The sequence below is a fragment of the Pteropus vampyrus genome, unplaced genomic scaffold (genome assembly GCF_000151845.1).
Source record: "Pteropus vampyrus isolate Shadow unplaced genomic scaffold, Pvam_2.0 Scaffold150, whole genome shotgun sequence".
Taxonomy (NCBI): domain Eukaryota; kingdom Metazoa; phylum Chordata; class Mammalia; order Chiroptera; family Pteropodidae; genus Pteropus; species Pteropus vampyrus.
Genome location: NW_011888931.1, coordinates 1,295,466 through 1,302,988, shown reverse-complemented (window position 1 = coordinate 1,302,988; position 7,523 = coordinate 1,295,466).

Below are 7,523 nucleotides of genomic sequence, written 5' to 3'. Positions count from 1 at the left end.
TAAATTAACAATTAACAAAGAAAAATGCATTTGTCAATATGTACAAAAACTTATTTGATAAACGTCAGCAGCAATTAACCAAAAACCAAAAATGAGCAACCATAATGCTAAAAGGTGAATGGCTAAAGCCATCATTACTAAAATAAATAGATAAATAGAAATATCTGCTTTATCAAACAGGGGTCAGTCTGATCAGGCAGAAGCCACACCAGTTACTTTAGCAGAGAAGGTTTGATATAAGAAATACTAAGTAAATGCTGAATTATTCACCAAGTAGTTTTTCAAAAGAGAGAGATCTTGGGATCACAGAGGTAGCAATTGTAGAAAGCAGCTACCACCTTACGATTGAGTGGAATCAAGAAGAAAGGTTGGATTTTTTAAAACTTAGAAGCCTGGGGAAGGGCCCTTGAGGAAAGGAAACACAGACCTCTGATATCTCTGAGTCGGGGTAAGCGGGTGCAATGAGGTGGAAAACTGTTCATGGGATTCTCTTGCTGCTATGGAAAGGAACTGCTGCTGCCGAAATGAGGACACATTGGTACAATGATGCTTATAAGAACAGGGAGGAAATAAGAAGCCCCCAGAAAACAAACAGGATCTCCAGCCTGTGATCTCTCTGCCTGTGAACTCTTTGTCAGCAGTATTTCACAGGGAGACAACTTGCAAAGCAAAAATGTGGTTTGCAGAGTTCCAGCCCCAGCACCACAAGCATAGCATCAAAGGGTAGTTTGGGAACTAAGAGATGATAGCTTAATAAATGACATGTTTGCTATTATCATTATTTTTCAAAATTTGGAGTCTTAGGCTAATGCCAAAGGTAAGAAAACAAAATAATCAATAATAATTAATATAAATACTGGGGGTGGTGGAAGGGACAAATTCATTTACTTGCAAGAAGTTGTGTTATACCTATGAAACCTAAGAAACTATATTAAATTATTTTTAAAATTAAGAGAGTAAGGTAAAGTGGCAGGATATAATATAAATACACAAATATGAATTTTTCTCTGTGCTTGTTGCATCAGTTAACTTTGTTGTATAACAAAACAACCCTAATATTGCAGGTACATACAATAGCAAACATTTATTTTTCACTAATGTTCCATGAGGGCTCAGGGCTGATGTTGGGAGACATTCTTCCATGATTCTCTTGTGTTTCTACATGTCTTGCTGGGTATGCTAAGCCTTCAAGACCCTTATCATTTTTCAGGATTGTGAGCCACCTCAAGGGTGGAGTTAATTTCCACCTCAGGAGGAAAGAACAGTCTTGCTCACTGCTTGCTATGAAATAATAAAATTACAAGTTTAGTGTCCCCTCGTAATGCAACCTACTATGTGTTCAGGTATCCATCTGGGCCCCTTCACATTGCCAGTGTTTGAGACTCAGGTAGTCAACACAAACATGCTGATACTCTGGGCTGCTATCTTTTGTCTCTGATCCAGGGTTTGAGTGTCTTCTACAGCATCCACGAAACTGGCAAATTAATATCTTAGCTTGAGATAAGGTAAAATGTGAGCCCTTTCACAGTTCTTGACAGTTGGCTGCTACTCTGCTCCAGGCTATGGGTTGGTTGAGGGTCTGCCTCACAGGCATTCTTATTCCAGGATCTAGGTGAAGGGGCAGCCCCTACCTGGACACTTAATGCCAGAGAGCAGAAGCTCAAGAGGCCAAGTGTAATCACACAATTGAATTTAAAGCTTCTGTTTAGATGTGTTTTTGTCATGGGCCAAAGCAAGTCACAGGCCAGCCCAAATAGGGATAGGAATTATGCTTTACCTCTAAGAAGATATTGCAAATTATACCCAATAAACATGGCTGTATAATCCTTTTATCATAGAGGGAGTAAATAATGACCAATAATACAATCACCACACTAGTGGTAACCAGTCAAATATAAATGAAAATGGACCCCATTTTTCATAATAGAAAAAAAAAACCTATAAAAAGAATAAATTTAACAAAAATTACAATATCTATGTAAAAATCTTTATTGTTGAAAAGCATAAAATAAAACTCAATAAATGAAAACTATACCATGTTACCAAATGGAAGCATAGTATGATTTTAAAAATTCCTTCCCTATCTTAATATATTTAAAGCTAATTGAATCATTCTCTTAGTTCTTGGTGTTTTTTAAAATAAAAATGAATTACATGTCTATATGGACCAGGGGGTCAACCATGAGAAACTGTTAAGTAATAAAGGAAGTTGCAGGAAAATGTGCACTATAATACTACTTTTATAAATTAAAAATACTACATATTATATTATATTAACACACATACTTGTGTGTTAATATAAATACAAATGTACGTTTGTAGGATCATGAAAAGTAGGGTTGATAGATAACTTGATTTACCTCAGAGGGTTGACTTTGTAAGAGACTAGGGGAATAATTCTTTTTTTCTTTTAATCTGCCTGTATGGTTTGCCAATACAGTTTGGTACAACAGCAAACAAATCAGAGAATCATAAAAATATTTTAAATTTTGCCTAAGTCTCCATTAAAAGGTGGCATGTTTTAGGCTACTGAAAGAGGTATATAATATAACAAAAAATATTTTGCTTGTTGAGCTCAGGTTTGAGGGGAAAGTAGGCAGTCATCTGCCATAAGCATCACTTTACTCTTCAAAATCAGCTTGGCAGTCTTGAAAATGTTTCTTATTAAATTTTTTTTTCTATAAGGCAACTGAAGATGGCAGTGAAAACACAAATCTGATGAAGCTCGCTTATTTATCAAGGTTAGATCCAGGTTTATTGTGAACCACAGAGTTCCACTTTTTTATGCCTAAAAACCAATTAAGGTACTATATAGCTCCTACCTCAACTTTAATGACATTTAAATCCGATCCACACAAATCTTATTTTTATATGGATAGACTTTATTATTAGAGTGCAATTCTCTGCAGTATGTAACATTATATATCAGAACATATTAAGAAGTAACTATAATGGCTATAAAGATTTTGTTTAAAGTAACCTTTTTAATCGCTGGAGGACCAAACTTTACAACGCTGGAGAAATTCTCAGGAACTACGCATTCTGAGTGATGCCAAAAGATTATTGAGAAGATATTTTGAAGCTGTTCCAAAATTTTCCTTTCTCACATTCTACATTAGAATGCATTAGAATGTCTTACCTGATACCACACTTTGAGTTTTGCAAGAGATCAAATCATAGCTTTTTCATACTATAAGCTTTATGCATCTTATGACTGACCTAAGAACTTTGTGCCGCACCATGTGTTTATATGTTACTTGTGGAAGAAAGAACCTGTTTCTCAAGCCTTTGGGCTACAACCAAACCTAATAATGTCTTTGAAGCCCTGTCAAAATTCTTTGGAACAAATGAGCTTTAAAAAAATTGGTAGGAATGTACATTCATGATGCTCCAGTAACACAGAGTTCACAGTGAAGAATTCACCCGGGGAAAAAAATCAGTTATTCACTGCTAAGCATCTAAAATCCTGCCCAGCAATCTATGAGAATTAGAATTATTCATATCATTATCAAGGTAGTCAACCCCATGAAAAGTGCTTTTCGAATATTTGAATGTTCGTGACAAAGTTCTTAACGTTCTCTCCTGAAATTTATTAGTTAGCAAAAGGAAAGCTATTTGGATGAAGAATGAGGGGGGTCTTATTTTTAGAACATCAAAGAAACTCCTAATTACTTCAACCTTTCAAAACTAATAACTCTCGTTGATATTGGCCATATTTGGCAGATATATTTGGAATTCTGTATATGGAACCTGAAATTTTAAGAGGTAAATACCAATATTAATATGTGTTAAGTATACTTCAGGCAGCTATAACCAAAATCCAGCTATAGAGAGAACAAATTATTGTTTTAAAATGGTCTCTTCTCTTTCTGACTTAATTCTTAAAGCAATTTCAGGGGGAAAAGATGTAAAATATCATCTAATCTGCTTGTAAGATAAATTCAGGTAGTATTTTCCTCAATTATGGCAGAAAATTCCATTTGGAAGTTTGCAAGGAAATTTTTACTCTCTAACATTTCATATTTGCCAAACAATCCCCAAGAGAAGATTTAAGGAACAAATTTGATTTCACTGTAACTTTCGGAAAATAATTTGGAAAATTTTTGGTTAAGATAGGTTCTGATTTTACCCAAAATAAGTGAGCGGGCCTTGCATGCCCTTATCCAATTTTTATTAATTATATTTGTGAAACTTTTTAATTTAATGTTTACATTTCTGGCTCAGAAAACAAAGCAGCATAATAGGCTTGATGTTAAAAATGGCCTGTATTGTGTTCTTGCTTTCCAGCTCTCTTCCCAACTCTTGCTTCCAAAGAAAGCTCAATAACTGGCTCCATATGCACATAAAGTCACATAACTAAGCCTAAAAATGTAGGTCTCAAGTTAAAAATCAAATTTTTCTTCTAAAATACAATTGCCTTTATTTGTTTTAGTTTTTATATTTAATAACTCTACAATTTAAAATGGAATCAAAGGAAACCATGATTTCAAATAAAGGATGTCGGTTAAAATGAATCTTGCCTCACTTTTTGCTGCTTCAGGGAATACACTCTCACCTGTAGCAATATGGAGCTGATTGAAATTCCCCGTATACATCGTGTATTTTGTACTTCTGTGCCTTCTAAATTTATGCTTTCCTTCCCTAAGATTCACTTTTCCTCAACTCATTAGCTAAGTTAATTTCTCCTTGACCTTTACATCTCAGATCAAGTAAGTCACTTACACTAAAAAGCTTGGTTCAGACGGAGTGGCCTTTCTTCCGTCTTCCACAACACCCTACTCAGACTTTTACCCTAGCATTTTCCACAAACGGTGCACTCCATGCTCCCCAGCATGATATTTTATTTGATTTTACATGCGCAGCCCCTCTCAGAGTGTCTGTTGCTTGCTGGTCTCTCATTATATCACGGTTGCCCAATATTCATAGATAAATACATGCAGGTAATCATGTCACAGCGAATAAAGAGGAGCCGATGGGTAACTAGGTAGTAGATATGGTGAGCAGTCAGGAAAAGCTATACCGAAGAGGTGATACCAGACAGGATTCTAAAACCAAATAGGCCATGCCACATAGAAGACTAAGTTGAAGAGAGCATGAGGGGAGAGAATCTCAGACAGGGAAAGAGTATGTAAAGAAATGAAGGGAAGGAAAGAAGGAGGGAGGGAGGGAAGGACGAAATTAGAAAAGAAGAAAGGATAGAAGGTGGACAGGAGGGAAGATATTGGCAAAGAATCAAAGAAGTAAGAGGAGTTTTAAGACAATGAAGAGTGGTGGGAATTGTAGGAAACTGGAGGGTATATGCCCCATCTAAAGAGGGGAGCCATTACAAGACTCTTAGAGATACTTTTCATATAGGAATTTGGAGCCTAATGTTATCACGTCTTGTTTAAGAGAAGCTCACAATTGGATATGAAATATCCCAGTGTTTAGATAATGGTAAGTAACTTAAAGTCTTAACATAGGCTAGAAACACACATCTTTGGTCCAAATTTGTCTAATGACTTCTGTTTTATGCCTATAACGAGAAGCACATAAACTGTGGGAAACAGCTGTCTTGACATACCAGGTCAGTGGTCAGGTGGTGGTTTGGGAATGACGTAGAAACATCCTTTTTTTTTTTTTTTTTTTTTACCTCCTTGGCATTCCTCGTGAACAGCACTGATGAGAGTGCGGCCTCATTACTAACATTCTCTATCAGTGTGAGAGCACTGCTGAATTTGTGGGGAACACTGAGGAATTTCATACTCCTGAATGAAATGGAAAGATCTGGAAAAAAATCCCTCTAGATAGTTCAGTTTTACACTCTAAATAATCACTGAAGAGAAGGTAAATGGAGAACAATGAAAGGCCCACAGTCAGAAATTTGGGGGAACACCTAACTTCAGGGGAGTTGAAGAGAAGAAAAGGAGGAACGAAGAAGTAAAACAAGAAGAGTTTGCCATGGAAACTGAGGGAACAAGGCCAATGAGGTCGTTTATTACAATTATGCTTGGGTTATTTAGTACATTTGTTTTTATTAATAAAATGACATGAAAAGTAATTTTAATGACTATTAAATTACTTCTTCAGCATTCTTTTGCATGTAGGTTCAAGAGTTAATATTCCCTGACAAATAATACAGTATTAGAAGAGAGATTTGAGGCTAGTTTTACATCTGCTTTGCTTTAACCTTTCTACACAGGAAAAGCAGTCCTGATGACTCTGCCCAGTTTTTAAACTTCGGATTGTGTTACCTAGAACTGAAAAGCCCTCACACACGATGAGATGAATCTCGTGGGGTCAAAACTTCGGAAACCTGGTGTGGAATTTTCTTCTTAGGTTTGAAATTCACCTAAGAAAGATCTACAATTAGTTCACAAATATGGGAAAGTGTTCAACTTCATTAACGATCCAAGGTATGTGGGTCAAAGCGGCAACAAGAGAATGTGAATAGTTTGGGATAGTGCTGGTTTCTAGTGCTGGCTGCTTTGCTGTTGCTTCTATTTTGAAACAGTGCCGGAGGTTATACGATTGGGACAAATCCTATAAAAAATAATTTGGCAATGCATTTCAAGAACCACAAAATATCCTGGCTCTGTAGTTTTTGGAACTGGATTTGAAATCTACTACATGTATAAGGGTTTTTGTGTCACCTTTATTTACCAGATATCCAGTGTACGTAGAATGGCTATTAATTAGTTCCGTAGATTATTGAGGTTGGTGATCCTAGAAGCAGAGCCTGAGATGAAGGTTGTTGTGCGGTGATCTAGTGAGAGCGCTTTCAGGTCAAATCTACGAGGGAGTGAGGGACCCAGGGTGGGCTGAGGAAGAAGCGAGGTGACTATGTGAGTTTAGCAGATGTCCAGCCTCCACCTGAGCCCACAGAGAGCTCTGAAGCGTGAACGGCCCCACAGATTATCCCACCTTGAACAAGGGTCTGGCATTTTGCACAGTGTCAGTCACTGGCTGAACATCATCGCTGAAGGGAGGGCGTAATCATCTCTGCATTTCCAGAAAAGGCAGCTTCTGTCACTCTGGAGGAGGGTTCAGCTCACAGCACCTGGGGGATGGATGTATTGGCCTGGTAATGGCGGCCTGGACACTGGCAAACACCCCTCTCCTCTCTAGGATGGAGACTATGATTGATAGATTGAATCCGGCCCAATTATAAAGTCTAGTGCTCACATAAGGCAGAACTCCTAGACTCCAGTCAGATTTTATCAGCCTAATCTTATTTCTTTTTCTTCTAGCGACAGCATTCCCCTTTATCTGCAAATGGCTTCTTCCAGTGGGAACTGCTAAATTGTTTCTTCAACATTCCCCATCCCCCTCTCTCCACTCTCTACCTTCTACCACCACTCTGGCCGTAAATGACTAGCTAAAGAATTGACCAAAAAGGAGTGAGGGACATTGGTAGATGGAAGGCAGAAGCGTGGCTTTCAGTGGTTCCAAAACTAGGCAATATATCTGTTTTTCTTGTCAGTGACAGTCTGGTGTATCACAGTATCAGAATGGGTGAGTCAGAGGCTTGTCCAGTCTCCTTT